General features: G+C 38.7%; 1 protein-coding gene and 1 long non-coding RNA gene across 6 annotated transcripts in view; one reads left to right on the forward strand and one right to left on the reverse strand.

The window, feature by feature from the left end:
* The window catches only part of cep170aa (centrosomal protein 170Aa), a 42,638-nt gene extending 31,913 nt beyond the window's left edge, over positions 1-10,725 (reverse strand). The window contains exon 1 of the mRNA XM_088012900.1: positions 10,637-10,725. The gene's annotated coding sequence lies outside the window, so the exon portion shown is untranslated. The remainder of the gene's footprint in view (positions 1-10,636) is intronic.
* LOC148155292 (uncharacterized) lies at positions 2,048-4,519 on the forward strand. Of its 5 annotated transcripts, none has more exons than XR_015765482.1 (6): positions 2,048-2,768; positions 3,359-3,468; positions 3,558-3,675; positions 3,856-3,923; positions 3,998-4,113; positions 4,213-4,519. It is a non-coding gene; the product is annotated as an uncharacterized LOC148155292 (long non-coding RNA). The 5 variants fall into 5 exon arrangements; XR_015765483.1 differs by having other exon boundaries at positions 2,049-2,768; positions 3,380-3,468; XR_015765484.1 differs by having other exon boundaries at positions 2,049-2,353; positions 3,380-3,468.
* Positions 10,726-17,279: the final 6,554 nt, after the last annotated feature.

A 17,279-nucleotide genomic window follows, 5' to 3' on the forward strand; every position in this document is an offset into this window, starting at 1 on the left:
ATTCTAAATTTAAAATAGGTATTTGCGGGGATAATTACTGTAATCTGTCACATATCACAACTCGTTGAGTAAACAAAAACAAACCTCCGTGGGAATCAAATTGAAAATACTTTTGTTTAAATTAATTATGTTTTTTGTGGCTAATGGTCTCTTCAAATGGAACCAACTATACATGCCAAAAGGAAATTATTTCTGTTTTTACTACTGCAACAGTTACTGTACCTATGGAAGTAGAAAATGTTGTGGTCGACACAAAGCTTCTGGACGATGGGAACATTTAATGGTAAAATAAACGTGACTTCTTGATATGTCTATATATTTGATATTTGTTGACAGGACAACAACAAAAAAATGCATGGCTAAAAAAAGAAAATACTTTGTACTTAATATTTCCCATTTAAGAAGACATTATATTTAAAATTTTGATTAAAAAACAGAGTAAAAAAATTCACAAAGTGACCAAGTGAATTGGCTTCATTTACTAAAGAAACAAAAAATCTGGACATCTAATGCTAAGCAATCTAAGCTTTAAATAATAAAATGAGAGGATGGATCTGGAAAATGCTAAATATTTCCATATCCTTAATGTCATTTCTATATTTATCTAAAATATAAAATGATTAAATCAAATTCAATAGTTTTCCAGGCTTTTCAAGAATGTGTGGAAGTCATTTTGCTGACCGATACCAACTTCTGTCTTTCACTGAGGTCAGACCTGCCGATTCACATCTTCTCCCACAAGACAATAAGACATACTTTGTGTATTGCAGGTGTTTTGATTGAGGTGACCACATAAAGTTATTACTATTCGATTCAATTTCAATTCAGTGACAGTAAACAATCCTTATTGGCTTATTTATGCTGATACTTTAAAGAGTATGTGCTTAACTTGATCTGATATCTAATCAAGCTAAAAAGCAGAAAGTGGAAAAGATGTTTGTTGATGAGTTTATGAACTGGGAAAAAGTGATTCTTTTTTTGTGTGCTTAACGTACCCCCTGTGGGGAAATTGGCAGATTTCAGCCAAATGATTGGTCACTACTGAAAAGTGAAAAGACAAACAGCTCCCCATCAGTCTGCCCTTTTCCCTCAGCGTCACTGATGTTAGGCCAGTCAGACAAGCATTTTCAGAATGAAATCAATAAGTAATAGGCAAGGGACCAATCCTGTGACCTTACAAAAACATCTACACACCCGGAGGGTTTCAAAGTACAATCAAGAGAACAGATTTACAGTAAGACAGTGAACTCTGGGCAGGGAGACGGACAGACAAAGGCTTCTCCCGTCCCCCGCGGCTCTTCTACAGATTTACAGACATGAAAGGGTACAGCACCTATTGTTCTTCTTTGAATGAGACAAAGAAATACTGGTCAGAGCTTTTCAATGATCTGAACCAGGTACTTACCAGGCTACATTTTTTCAATTCAGTGTGCTGGTAGTTGCTGGTATTGATGCATCAATGCCTTATGAGGTAATATTGCATTCACCTATTAAGTTTTTGTATGTTGCTGGTTAAAAAAAAAACTATTTCACAGAGGCAACAGGAAATACAGACCTACAATATACATGACAATAAAGTGAGTGCTAAAGTCTACAAATGTACCACCAAGGAAAAATTGTAACTATGTTGCCTGCATCTGATATCAAATATGACTTAAAATAAATTTAGCATAATAATTTAATGTTTTGTAATTGGGCCTCTGTCTCTGTCAAAAACTCGTGCTCTTTCTGATACTCTACTTTCAGGAACAACAACATCGCTCCTCTATTGACCCTTTAACAACGTTTCAACCAGTGCTGCACTGAGACGTAGCTCATATAAGGGGCTCAGCAGATGTGCAGTTACACCAGGTGTTTGCTAATTGCTGCGAGCTAGTCTGAAGGAAATGAGTGGGGAGTCGGGGAGGAGAGGTGCTTTGTGAGGCGGAAGATTAAAGGATTTCTCAAACATGCTTGAAAGAATCAAAGCATTACTCCAGGTGTATTTTTGATGAGGGAATAAAATAACATTATGTATAGCTCAAAAAAGACAATTTTACATCATACACAGTAAAAAATGCTGGGTTATTTTCATAACCCAATTTCTGGGTTGAAGCTGTTGGGTCATAGGTTGGGTTAGTTTGACCAAATATTGGGTCAAAATTCATAACTCATGAGTTGGGTCAGAAATTTATCGGAAGTCTACATCTTGCACACTTCTGTTGGGCCAGGAGTTGGGTGGGTAGATTTACCCAAACGGTTGGGTTAAAGATGAAACTTGGAAGAAGCCACGCCCCTCTTCACAAGCCTCCATTTTCAACATGACTGTGAACATTGCATAACGGACTTCTCCTCTACTTTGAAATAAGACATGGTAAGTAAAAAGAAGATAAAGTTTCAACGTTTATAGAATTTTATACATAAATTGAATTTATTTCAAACATGTTTGATATTTATTTTTATGGTTATTTAAAATGTTTATTACGGTAGGTTCCTCTGACAAAGAGCTTCGGTGTTGCTACAATACGGATGTTGGGGAAAAAATAGATGAAGGGGAAGGGCACAATTTGTCAAGTAAATTAAATTCAGTTTTTAATATAACCTCAATCATATTTGTTCGTAACTTAACATAGTCAAATTTTTAAAAATCGATTTAGTTTTAAAAGAAAAGGTAGTTGACGGTTTGTCCCCTGATTTTTGCAATATGCGCGCGCATCCTTAGCGGGCTGAGGCTACGTGTTCGAACACCAGCAGTAATGGCGGAGGAGAGCGAGAAGAGCTTTAATAATGTGGTTATATTATGCTTTTTGAAAATAAAATAACTTTTGCAAAGTTATTAGGCGATAAATTAGTTGTGTAAACCTGAATTATGCGCTCGGTTTATTAACATATAGCTTAATTACAAACATGCTCGGACGTGTTCGGACTTATCGCTCCCCTCCAGCCGCCGGCTCGTCTCGCCCTCTGTCAGTTGACCGGGCGGAGCGGCTCGTTAAGCCGAGAGAGAACGACCGTCTCCCGGCACATTGCTTTCAAACTCCCGCTGGTTTTAGGCAACGAATTAAAAGCAAAACTAAGACAATATCTAATGTTAATGTTTGCTCATTTTATTATTATTGTTACTACGGTATTAATTACAAATACATTTATTTAAAGTTGGTGCTGAAAGTTATTCAGCACTAAGTTTGTGTTAAGTTTTACTTCTAAATTAAATTATATGTCATTTTATTTTATTAAGTGCTATATTTATTTTTAGGAACATAAAATTACTCTGAACATTTGAAATTGCTGGCTAATTACAAGTTATTTGCAGTTGAGACAGCTATAAGATTTAATTCAGTCATTAAAGTTTGATTTGTGATTTTGTCTTTTCTGATAGATTTTGTAATTTTACATCCAGGATCTTCAGGAGAATTAAGCGAAACCCAAACTCCTCGTTCTCAACGAAGACCTTCTGCATGACCAAGAACATGAGTCTGCTCCCTCAAGGTATTGAAGCTCAGAAGAAATGTTCTCTAAAATGTTGTCATGCTTTTTAGTTACTGTAACATTTTAACACTAACTTATGTTTGATACAGAAGATGATGTAGTCCTGCAGCTGCTGCCAGTACTCCTTCCTGCTCCACCTTACTAATTTGGGAGAAGTTTCAGATCCATCAACCTGGAAATTCAGATGTTTTCATTGATATCCAGCCTGTAAGTCAACCTTCATCTCTGAATAATGCTCAGATTGTTTAAATAAGTGCATCACATTCAATAGTGAGGTTTTGTGTTAAACTAGAATCAGTCAGAAATTAGTTTTTGAGAATGTAGCCCTTTACCTTTAAATTCACTAAAGGCCTGTTTTTGTGCTTCTCTCTCTTGTTCTCAACGAAGATCTTTTGTATGGCCAAGAAGAGAAAGGAGCGGCCGTCTTCTCAACAACATGAATTTTCTCCCTTAAGGTATTGAAGCTCAAGAGATGTTTATAAACTGTTAACATTTAACATTTTAACACAAGCTTATGTTTCCCATGCAGACAAGATGATGTAGCCCTGCAGCTGCTGCCAGTGCTCCTCCCTACTTACACATTTGGGAGAAGAGTTTCAGATCCATCAACCTGGAAGTTCAGAGGGTTTCATTGATATCCAGCCTGTAAGTCAACATTCATCTCTGAATCATGCTCAAATTGTTTGCTGTTTATATAAGTTCATCACTAATGGCCTGTTATTTTCTGTCTTCTCTCTCCATCAGGTTGGGACAAACCTGGTGGTGCATCTACAAAATGTGACAACCTGTATGTCCTCATGCAGGGAGACAGGCAAAATGCTAAAGTGTCGTTAAAAATGCTCCTTGTTTAATGGCTGAAAGGTTTACTTGTAGTTTGCTTTAAAACAGACTTTTTTTCATTAAATGTTTTCTAATATGGAGTAACAGATACTTCTGGAGTTGTAGCCAAATGAATTGAAGTGATTTAACTACTTATGTTTTGTAACTTTTGTAAATGAAATTGCTGGCTCTATATATGTATCATGTGGAAATAAAAGAAGCTTTAAATTCATATGTCTTTTAATCCTGTTTTTATATAGTGAAATTTAAAATAATTTTTTTTAACCCAACTATAGTGGTATAATAACCCTTGTGTTGGGTTATGAATTTCAACCCAATTTTGGGTCAGTTTAACCAATTTAAACAAGTCAATTTAACCCAACGTTTGGTTAGTTGCCATGACCCAATGTGCTGGGTCAAACCCTCAACCCAACCCAGTTGGGTTAAAACAACCCAGCGTTGGGTCGGTCCATATTTGACCCAGCGCTGGGTTACGTATTGGGTTATTTTTAACCCAGCAGTTTTTACTGTGTACTCCCCCTTTAACATATGTTAGGAAAGTGTTAATAAACTCTGAATCTGCAAGTTACAAAGGTCTTGCTTAAAGTGATAACAAAAAAGGCAATATGTGTTATTTACCACCTCATTTTAAGAATGCACAAAAGGGAGTGCTGCCTAGTGGTTAATGAAAAAAAAGATTTTCCCAATCAAATCCAATACCTGGTGAATCTGTATTAATTCCTCCTCACGTAATCAGTTCTAGTTTTTAAACACATAACTATTACACTCCATGAAGAGGACATCTTTACGTTAAATTCATAATCACACTCAATTACAAATTATAAATGCAGTTTGACGGTGTATATCCTGAGTAAGGATCCCATCCAGCTTCCAAATACATCTTTAGTATGAAAAACTGAAGAAGGATTAAGCAAAAGCAAATCCATTTGGAGTTTAAACATAAAATCGATGGCAGAAAAAAAAACTGCACTGTTTGCCTATTTCTCCTCAATAAGTTTAGTGTGTGAAAATATAACAACAAATAATAATAAGAGGCTGTCAGATGAGGAAGAGACCACCTTCCTCCTCGGTTGAAGTCGCTCATGTTGCAAGTGATGTGATTTTCTAAATCTGGATGTAAAGGAGGTCAAATGCCACCACTAAATCATAACACTTCAAAACAAAACCAAGAGTATGAAGATAGTTGTTGATTCTACAGAACCTTTATTTCAGAATTCATCCTTATTTCTGCAGCTACACCACAACTATGCGCCAACATTTATCTCCTGCGACTGGACTGAACTACTATGGAGAGAGCTAATAAATCATTACGCTGTCAGGATCAAACCAGGAGTCTCTTAACCCTTGGCTACACAAGAGTATATATAGCTTTATGTGTGTTAGCGTGGCTATTAAATCCAGCATGTTAGTAAAAAAAAAAAAAAAAAGACTAATGCAGCAGAACCGAGCATATGGTGCAGAAAAGCGGTATTACATGAACAGTTGGCAAGCGACAACAAATCAGCAAACACCTCCATTTAGCCAGCATCAGTCCTGCCTGCTCCATTGTTATTACCAAACACAATCCAGCAACCCCCTTCCGACCCTCCCACTGCCTTAAGACATAAACCCGCCACATGCTCTGAGATCCATGTGTTCAGACTGCCCTGCAGACCCACAAACACCGGTTTACACTCCGTGGATCCTGAGGACCGTACAGGAATATTATCCAAAATGTACTACACATTCAAGCAAAATGAAAGTAAAAATAAAAAGTACTTTTCTTTTAAGCATTTTTAGTGGAGCAGCTACCCGCATAAACAGGCGCTCGTGATGATGAAGCGCTCATAAAAATTAGGTTATTAATATTCCATGTCAATAATGAGGCAAATGTCCTGCAGCAAAGTCTTTTTCTCTTCATGTGATTCTTTCTCTGAAGGGTGTGTGCTTAATGCTTCTCTGAAAAACATACTCAAGGATACGATTTCTTTACTAAAACCACACAAAGGGTAAAGAATATTTGGGGTAAAACAACACCTTCAAATTACTAAAGTGATAAACAATAATTATTTTTAACCCCTGAATAAATCTCTTTGTTGTGGCTGCCCATTTTGACACAAAAAATGTAGACAAATCCAGCTTCTTTTTGTAATACCAGTGCCACAACTAGTAACATTATAGGTAATCAAAACATTGGTTTTCTTCATATTTTGTTTTGTTTCAGCAGCTTACAGTATTGTTTAATTAGTTATCCATGATGTCCTTGTTAGATTGAAACATATGTAAATATGACATGACACAGATGCCGATTTCTCTAAACCACTCTTCAACATGGGCAAGACAAGAGAACAAGTCATTAAAGTCACGCAGACTTTAATGACAATCTTCCTAAGTCAATAAATGGCTTCAGTAAGATCACCACTCACCCAACTTGTCCAAGAATTTGCTGTTAGAGAGCCTGAACAGATGACCCCAAAAAAATGTAACTCCAGCAGTTTTTTTAACTTTCATTTTTGGAAACTCATCCTTATGAGCGTTTCCAATGTGTGTGGTAAAAAAAAAAAAAAACTTTGATGTGCAACCCCCTTCTATCTTAACTCATTGTTAGTAATCTGTTGGTTTGCATTACATATGTATTGTATATAAAATCAAATTTAAACATACTATGAATAGGATTGTGACACTACATTAGACAATTTGCTGTGCTGGGTACTCTTGTGGCTCTGCAGTGCTCCTGCTGAGTTGATAATGACTGACCCGTGGCGCTTTTACAGAAACATTAGTCTTTGACTGCCTCAGCCAAAAGTTGATTATGGCTCCTACATTTTTACCACCCAGAGCAATAGCCTTGGCACCGGATAAAAATAGTCAACTCTCTCATACTGAAAACCACACTGCCACTTAGGAGGAAGGAGAAGAAAAGAAATATCAAAACAGAAATGTTAGCATAACAGGACAATCAGGGGTTGGCAGAGAGGAAGATGGGAATAGAAGCTGCAGAAATGAAGATCGATATCTGCTGTGGAAAGCACAGCACGTAATAAAGGGAACGCAGAGGGGAGTAGAGGCTGTTACACCCCGAAACAGATGTGAAGAGTAGTTCGCTTTTATTCTGGTTTTGTTTTTTCCTCCATTTCTAAATAATTAAATCTCGGAATAGAAAAACTCTGACACACCCCAGACGTTCAATAACAAGGGAGAGATTGGTCATCGTGTGTATAAAGAACTTTAAACTCTCTTCTTGTTTTCTTATTTACTCATTACCGCTTTATAACTTAAGGCTTGTCTACTGACCAGTCTTTATTCTCTTGAGTGTGTCTGCACACATCCAGCAGTACCAGCAGGCTACCTGACTCCCATAACCTTATTAATGTTTCCACTCTGGCAGATTACAGAAATGAGATTTACTGATATTTTTAGCCAAGGACTCTCTGCTACAACGCGTTTAAAAAATGCCTTGAAACAAATGGATCAGAGTCGCATGTTAAGTCCCAAGCTAAATTGTTTTCAGTCACAAGTAATGCTTCCCTTGCCACTGAAGCAAAATGAATTCACTTCCTAAACTTCCTACTATACACAATAGCCATGGGCAGGCCGGACGACAGTCCCCAAAGACGTCCTAACTACACTCCAGAGCAGAGATGCACACAAAAACACAGCTCTGTGGTCAACAGATCTAAGCAAGTGAGGACCAGTAAAAAGACACATTTGTTCAACATTATTATGCTGCACATCGTCATCATAATCATCATCATCATCATGAGATTTCCAGTTTTCAGGGAAAACAAGCGACAGACACGAAGCTTTACAGAGGGAAAATAATTGACATTTGTTCTGTATGTTAGCTGGGATTCAGTGTAACTGGGTAATGGCCACATAGGCTGAGGTCAAGCTGCTTCCTCTTTGAGACTGCAGCTACAGTCCTGTGACACTGACACAGTTTTCCTTTTAAATGCGGAGGCCTTCGGAGCAAACCGGCCAGCCAGCAGCCACATTTACACAGAGGGTTCTCAGGAGGAGGGAAAAGGCAGAGCAAAAGAGAATATATAAAGGAGAGAGCAGCTGAAGCAGCCTGCATGGTAGCATATGCACCAGGAAGGTTTTGTAGTTTCAAAACAAAGTTTTCTGTCATACCATGCCTATAGTTCAAACTTATTTTGTAGAAACGTAAGACAGAGTGACGAGAGATCTCACTGGATTAGGGTTCCTACAAGTTTCAGTGAATTATTTTTGAAGCTTTTACATATTTTTCAGAGATTTTTTAAACATATGCATAAACTACCACAAAATAACAACATTTAATTGTTTTAAAAACTATATTTAACTTATAAATTTGAGCAAGTTCCCTACAACTATAAACTTATTTGTGGAGAAACCAGTCTATGTGTGCATTATTTTTTATCTTATGTAAAATATTCGAATAAATATGCCTCATAGGAGGATGATATAGATTGGGTAGTTGTGTAATGGTCATATTTGACACGCTATTGGCTGGTGTTTGCAAAACAACCAATCCAAGAGCAGAATTAATTTCCTTGCCTCTGATTGGTTGTACCCAAACCAAGACAAACACTGTGAATGTTAGCTTCTACAGTTTCCACTGTGCATATCAGGTAAATTTGATGTTAGTACTAAAAACAAAAAAAAAGGAAGTTCTAAATATTTTTATCTTTTTTATGTTATTTCATATTTTACCTAAATTAAAGCAAAAATAATAAATAAGTGTTGAATCACAAAAAAAAACTCCAGCTGGGAACAGTAATAATTGTAAATTTAAGTACCATTCTTCAGACTATCTATGTCTGAGATATTTGGTGACATTTTCTGTTTAATGCAACGTGTAAGATTTTTAAAAATGTAAAGAGACTAAACAAATGTCCACAAAGATTGAAAATGCTAAAAATAACTTTTTCCAAGAAGAAGAAGAAAAAACAAAAAACTCTATTGTGGAAATGAAATAATGAACAAATTTTTTTTCACTAGCTGGGTAGACTACACACTGTCCAGATCCTATCTTTGCTGTGAAGTCTAAGAGGAATTTAATTTCTTGTTTAATTACTGTAAGTCACACTGACATCATGACATTCACCAATATCACTGCATTTGTCTACCTAAAATGTGCCACTCAATTAATATGTTGTAGTAGTTTAGCAGCTCTATGAAAAGGATTGCTTTTCTTTTTTTAACCAATAGCTATGAGGCCATATTATAGATTTTTCTTTGAATTCTAGTTTGATATCCTGAAACAGTGATATTTTTATCGTGCTGGAGAATCTGATACCGGCCCGTACTGGCTCACAGCCAAAATATTTGAAACCTTGAAGCAGAGGGGTGAGAAGTATTCAAACTCTCTGATATGAATACAGCTCTGAACATAATATGCAAACAGCTAACTTTAATGACAGGCCTTTAATTGATTTTTCTTTTTGCACGTTTTATTATCTGCACAAAATTCACAACAATGTGAAAGAAACTATAACTAAAAGCATATTTATTAGGACAGCAATACACTAAAATAATCAATTATTACAATTAATTACCAAAGTAGTTTGTTTTATTTAGTTTATTTATTTTTGGAGATGTGATGATGGCTGCAAAAAAACTAACTGAACACAAAGAGAGGGATGTATGTAGGCCATCTACATCTGCCCCACGAAAACAAAGCCACTACATTAGAGGAGGAGGAGGGGCTCCGACATCGGGACACATTCTGCGATTTAGTTCGTTCATATTGAACGAACTAATAAGATTTCCCCTAGTAATGCACATTGAAAGCATACAGACTCGAAGACAGCTATCTGGTTGCAAAAACATAAACAAAGCGATCCATGTGAACGACCTTCATTGACGTGCATCTTGTCTCGGTGACCCTCCGAGCGCCTTCTGAAGGATGTAACTCGGGAAAACAGTGGTTGAAGATTATAATATTCATCAGAATAAAAGAAACGACAGAAAATAATTGTGTTTGTAAGAGGGGGGGAGACTGGGTCGCTTAACAAAGGTGGAGCAGGGAGCCATCCAGCCAGTTAGCCGACAGGGAGTCAGACCAGCAGCATTTTTAAAGGATATTTCTCAAGCTTCCTAATTATATTCGAGCACCCATTTCCACAAAGCTTTAAAGTAAGTAAGTTTACAGCGTGTCAACTCCGGGAATTTTCAATTGACACGGAGAATCCTCTGAAATCAGGAGATGTGCAGAAGAAAAGCTGAAAATCGACTCTTTCTCCTTTTTTTCCCCTCTCGGTCGTAAACTCCACGTGAGTAACGGTAAACTTTAAAGCTAAAAGCCATTTTAAAGCTGTTTATTGTACTGTTTTCTGAGTAAAAGTCAAGTCTACGCTTCACTTACCCTTTTCCTTTAGCTGCTAGTCGCTGTTGAAGGTGTGTGTAGAGCCCAGCCCTGAGAGCGCTGGCCTTCTCTTCCTCCGTTGCTCAGCAATAAGCTACTCCCCTGAAAATAACGGCGGGCGCATCAAAATGCAGGAGATACTAAACACTGTTTCCGGTCACTACTTTCAAAATAAAACCTAAAAGCAAATAATAGAGAGTTATCAATCTGCACAATGCCCCCTTTTTCTCCCCTGTTTTTTACTCTGGTATTGCCATTGCACCCAAACATTAGAAAATACACTTTTATTCTTTTCACAAATACGAAAAAGATTTCATAAAGCTCAACTGAATTTCAAAGAATATGTTTTGTGTATAATAACCTACTTTGGGTTTAATTTGTATAAGTATTTTATATTTTGAGGCAGAGATAGCGAGATGCAGCCCAGACTCTTGAAGAAAGAGTAATCCTTAAATTTAACACTGAATTGGAACTTGTAAATAAGATACCATCTTCAGTCTGATTTATTCAGCACTATGCTCCTTACGCTGTCCACAAAAAGATGATTGGGGTTGGGGGGACTCCATCTTCATCAAATAAACATGCAAATAAACAACAGAAAGGTTGATTAAGGTGCAGCTGATCAATAAATGCACCATTGACAGAGGCAAGTGGCTCACGTGATGAATATTCTTCATAGCAATATTGCTACATTTAATTTGTCATCTCATCATTCCAATGAAATCGGTATATCTTATCTGAAATCTCTTTTAACCCTAAGTTTTTACATTGTTTTGCACTTCAAATACATTTTTGGCTTTGATAAGGCAGAATGTAAACGTACTGCCTTATCAAACATATAAACACATGTAAACATACAGTATCAATAAAGTAATGCAACCTGCAATACAATAAAATAAAAATAAAAATTCCTTTCTCACCCTCCGCTGGTGGTCTCTCTGTCTCATCCTCTGAGCTCTGGTTCTCTGCAGAGGCCTGGGAGCTTGAGGGTTCTGAGCAGTATCTTGGCTGTGCCTAGAACTGCACATAACATCTTAGGTATAAAACGTTGAGCTCCTAGTGTTAAGAATTAAATAAAACAGGGATTATGACTGATGAGTTGAGCAGAATTTACCGAACAGATGGTAATGCGGCAGACATCGCTGTTTGTACCAGCTGACACGGAGGATTACAATCTTTTATTTTGAAATACACTGTCGCCATTTCCTGTTGTGCATTTGTCAATGCTCAGTTGGATCCAGTTCATCCTCAGCAGCAGCAGCGCCTGCGTCTACACCGTGGATGCTTCCAACTCAACCAGAAGCAATGTCCGCCAGAACCAGGTGGGCGGGTTTCCTGGCCGCTCTGCTCACTTTCAGCGGTCTTTTGTTACTGCAGCACCACCTTGGCTGCACCGCTGGCAGTATCTGTCTGATATTCTTGATCCTGCCACATAATCTGTTCAATTTAATAGGGACGCAGAGGAGCCCTGCTGCAAATAAAAGGACAAGAGCAGTCTGCATGACAAAGAAATATCATCGTATCCGTAAGGAAGTGGGAGTTTATTATTTATTTGTGTTAATACATAAATAAATAGGCAAAAAATGTAAAAATGAGTTAAAATGGAATAAAAATGTGTGCCTCATCTATACATACTAGTAGAACTATTTCACACTGATTTTGAGTCAGTAGGTCACATGACCCGGAAGCTATTGAAGAAAAATACTAATATTAAAATTATTTTAAAATATTGACTTAAAATGCAATAATGGACAATGTGTATCATGTAACACTTTTTGTGTCAGTTGGTCGCAAAGCAAGGCATTTATTTACATTTGTTTGATGGGAGTGTTTGTTTCGGGAATCTGCAATAAAGGATTAAAAATAAAAAAAAGCTAAAGAAAAAGTTCTATCAACGATAAGCTGCTGTGATCAGTGATATGAATGGTAGATACCAACCTACTGAGCCTCCCAGGAGGCACAGGAGGGACTGACCGTCTGAAGCCATTCAACGGGGCTGATAACATCCGAATCCGGTGCCTCTTTCAGCTTCGTTGTACAAACCAATTCAAATCCAGTTTATTAAACATTTCATGTTTATACACAGTAAGGGTTGACACCATTCGTATTTTCTCATTGATATTGATCTACTTTGAATGTCTACAATTTTTTTTTTTAACTCTTCTGGACAGATTGTAGTTTTCTTTTTTATAGAGTATATAAACCCTGAAAAAGTGTTAAAATCAACTCTGTGGGAGTTAAATCAACACTGGGCTTTTTGCTGTGCACAGTGTTTGGGGGGCATCCTAAGTGGGGAACAAATCAGGCCATGTGGATTTTGGTCAGGGGGAGATTTGTATTGACTTTTCAAGTGAGACAGAACCTCATTGTTTAGGAACAGTCAGTGATGTCATGGGGACAAAGATCATGACATCACTCATGAGTTTGTGATGTCATACTCAATGGCTTTGAATATGACAAAGACACTGATGATAACTCAGACTTCCAAGGAGTTCCAAGATAGATTACGTTCTGTGAAAATTTGTCCGGAGACTTAAAACGATTGCTATACAAAAGGAAAATGAAACGTTCAGCAGAAGATTTGCAAACCAAGGCCAGGTCGGATCAACAAACTGACAATGATCCCCAAACCCAAAAGAAACTCATGAAAAATGAGGGTGAGAGAGCCAGAGATGCAACAAGACCATCCATACAGCAAAGAGGCAATTCTCCTTCCAAGGACAGAAAAAAACATACTGAAAAGGATTTACAACTAGAAAACATATCCCTGCAGAAGGAAGTGAAAGTGTTAGAGGTAAAAAATTTTAATCTTTCTAACAAATGTAAAGGGTTTTTGACCAAACTTCAGGAACGTGATGCTAGAATTCAGACTCTAGAAGATCAGATAAAAAACATGAAATCTAGTATTGCAGAGAAGACAAATTCTCTGATGCTTGCAACAGCACAAAGACGAGATTTGACTGATAGATTGGCAGCAATGAAGCTCTACAAAGATAGAGCATTGATCGCTGAGAAACAAGTCTCAGAGCTCACCGATGACAACCAAAAATTGAAACTACAACTAGACTTGTCTCATCAAAAAGCAAGCGCATTTAAAGATGAATTAGAGGCCCACAAAGAAGAGCTTTATAAGCAGTCAGATCTCTTGAAAACTAAAGAGAACACAATTAGCCATCTTGACATTGCATTGGATGTAAAACAAAAGCAAATCGATGCTCAGACAGAGGAACTTAAGAGACAACGCAAACTTGCAGAAGAGACAGAAGTTGAGGCGAGAAGAAATCGCCTAAATGAAGAAGCATCAATGAAACGAATAAAGCGAAAAGATGAAGAAAATTTGAGCCTACGAAAGGAAATCACAGGACTAAAAAAGGCTTTGACTGAAACTGAGATGAAGTTGTCAAAACTAGATGTGAAATTCCAATTCCTCCAGGAACACCTTAAAAGTGCTCACACAGAAAAAACAGGCCTGCTGAAAGAAAAACGAATTCTGGAACATTCTTTAGCTAATCATGAGAAAGAGATTATCGAAACACAGACAGTCCTGCAAAAGTTCCAGCAAGACAATAAGTTTCTTAAGGATCAAGTGGAGCAGCTCAAGGCAAAGCTGGCTGACGAGATTTGTAGCAGCAAGAAAAATAAGATAAAATTTGACAAAGACCTCTTGCAGAAACAGGAAGAATATACCAAACTAAAGACGCAGACAGAAGACTCTCTGGCAAAGAACAGGAGAGCTACAGAAGCAATTTTCTATAGTGAGAGAAAAATTGGAATACTGGCAGACACAATCCGCGAACAGGAATGTAAGATTATAGAGCTATCTAAGGAAGTTCTAAGACTCCATGAGAATGAGCAGAAATTTAAAATGGTTAAAGAAACATATTCTAAGGTAGAAAGGTTATGGATGGATGAGGATAAAGGAGATATTATAATTCTCCCAGATGACGACACGAAAAATGAGAAACTCAGAGTGTATCGATCTGAGATCCACAGATTGTCCACAAAACTGAAAGGGAAGGAAGGAGAAATTAAGAATCTCAAGCTTGAGGAGGAGAAGCTGCAGCAAGTGCTGAAAAATCTCAAGTGTAAGTTAGACCTACTACCGGAAGATACATTGAATAGAGTGCAGGAGAGTCAGAGCACTGCTAAAGCTCTCAGAAGACAGATCAAAGCCCTAGAGAAAGAGATAAGTGTGCTTTTAACAAAAATAAAGACGCAAGAGGACAACATCACAGGGTTGAAAAATAAAATTTCAGATATCTCATTTTCACAGAAGGATAAAATTCCGCCAATTCAGTCAAATAATATCAAACTGAAATCTGAGGACACAGACCCAAAGCCGAAGAAACCCCAAAATATTATTTATCTTCCGCCTATTCATATCACTTCATGTGAAAAGACAAAATCAAAACATCTCCACAGACGGTCAAAATGAAGTTTTCTTTTTGACAGGGGGACCATTGTCAAAGTTTAATTCGTTTCTCTAAATTGTCCCTAGGTGTGTGTGAGTGTGTGTGTATGAATGGTTGTTTGTCCTGTCTGTCTCTGTGTTGCCCTGTGACAGATTGGTGACATGCCCAGGGTGTACCCCGCCTCTCGCCTCGAACGTTAGCTGGAGATAGGCACCAGCAACCCTACCGACCCCTTAAGGGACTAGGGTGTTAGAAAATGGATGGATGGAAGAGGGGTGGTCAACCCTCTGTTTGGCTCAGGTCCTGCAGAACATGTAGGGACAAATTAGGCCCAACACTCCTCCCGACCCTGTTAGGGACCCTGCTAGGGTGGATTTTTGACAGGAGACCATTGTATTGACCTTTCAAGAGTGTAGTCAATCCTTAGTGTTGGAGCGGGGGTCCTGCAGGATATTTGGGGTCAAATTGGGCTATGTGGGTTTATTTTTGGCAGGGGGACCATTGTATTGACTTTTAAAAAGGTGTTGTGGGCTGCACAGTGGCACAGTTGGTAGCACTGTTGCCTTGCAGTTTCAGTTCCTGGGTTTCATTTCTGACTCAGGGTCTTTCTGCACGGAGTTTGCTTGTTCTCCCTGTGCATGCGTGGGTTCTCTCCGGGTACTCCGGCTTCCTCCCACAGTCCAAAAACATGACCAACAGGTTAATTGGCCTCTCCAAATTCTCCTTAGGTGTGTGTGTGTGTGTGTGTGTGTGTGCATGTGCATGGTTGTTTGTCCTGTCTGTCTCTGAGTTGCCCTGCGACAGACTGGTGACCCGTCCAGGGTCACCAGCAACCCTCCTGACCCCACTAGGGACAAGGGTGTGCAGAAAATTGATCGATGGGTGGATTTTGACAGGGGGAGCATTTTATTGACTTTTCAAGAGGGGTGGTTGACCCTCAGTATTTGTGGGTGGCTCCTGCATGACATGTAGGGACCAATCAGGTCCTGTGGATGGATTTTGGTCATTGGCAGCATTTTATTTACATGTCAAGAATGTAAATACATTCTTGACATGTATTTACATGTATTGGGGAGGGGGTCCTGCAAGATGTTTAGTGACACATTGGGCCATATGGATGGATTTTGATCAGGAGGAGCATTTTATTGACATTTCAAGAGTGTAGTCAATCCTTAGTGTTGGAGCGGGGGTCCTGCAGGATATTTGGGGTCAAATTGGGCTATGTGGGTTTATTTTTGGCAGGGGGACCATTGTATTGACTTTTCAAAAGGTGTTGTGGGCTGCACAGTGGCACAGTTGGTAGCACTGTTGCCTTGCAGTTTCAGTTCCTGGGTTTCATTTCTGACTCAGGGTCTTTCTGCACGGAGTTTACTTGTTCTCCCTGTGCATGCGTGGGTTCTCTCCGGGTACTCCGGCTTCCTCCCACAGTCCAAAAACATGTCTGTCAGGTTAATTGGTGCAAGATGTTTAGGGACACATTGGGCCATATGGGTGGATTTTGGTCAGGAGGAGCATTTTATTGACTTTTCAAGAGGGGTGGTTGACCCTCACTATTTGGGGAAGGTGGGGCTGCAGGACATGTGGGGACAAATCTGATCTTGTGGGTGGATGTTGGTCAGGAGGACCATTGTATTAACATTTCAAGAGTGTGGTCAATGCTTACTGTTGGGGTAGGGGTCCTGCAGGACATGTGGGGACAAATCGGGTCTTGTGGGTGGATTTTGGCCTTACAGATCCTGAATGGGAAGCAGTCATTCTAACAGCTTTTTTAGAAAAACTTACTGAATGTCTCACAAAGATTGAATTCTTTTTCCACCTTAGTGACTCACAAGAGAGTTGGCAGAGATGATTAATTACTATAGCAACAGAACACAGAGAAAGGCAGAGCTGCTGGTGTGGACTACAAACACACCATCTCTGTAGTTCTAACTATGGTGGAACACTTAAGCTGTGTCCGAATTCAGGCTCCGCATCTTTTGAAGGACCCGGTCTCCGTAAACCAGATCCTTTGAAGGAAGATGTTGTGGGCTGCACAGTGGCACAGCTGGTAGCACTGTTGCCTTGCAGCAAGAAGGTCCAGGGTTTCATTCCTGACTCAGGGTCTTTCTGCACGGAGTTTGCATGTTCTCCCTGTGCATGCGTGGGTTCTCTCCGGGTACTCCGGCTTCCTCCCACAGTCCAAAAACATGACTGTCAGGTTAATTGGTCTCTCTAAATTCTCCCTAGGTGTG

Source organism: Poecilia mexicana, unplaced genomic scaffold (genome assembly GCF_051168715.1).
Source record: "Poecilia mexicana isolate PSO_F unplaced genomic scaffold, ASM5116871v1 scaffold_15, whole genome shotgun sequence".
Taxonomy (NCBI): domain Eukaryota; kingdom Metazoa; phylum Chordata; class Actinopteri; order Cyprinodontiformes; family Poeciliidae; genus Poecilia; species Poecilia mexicana.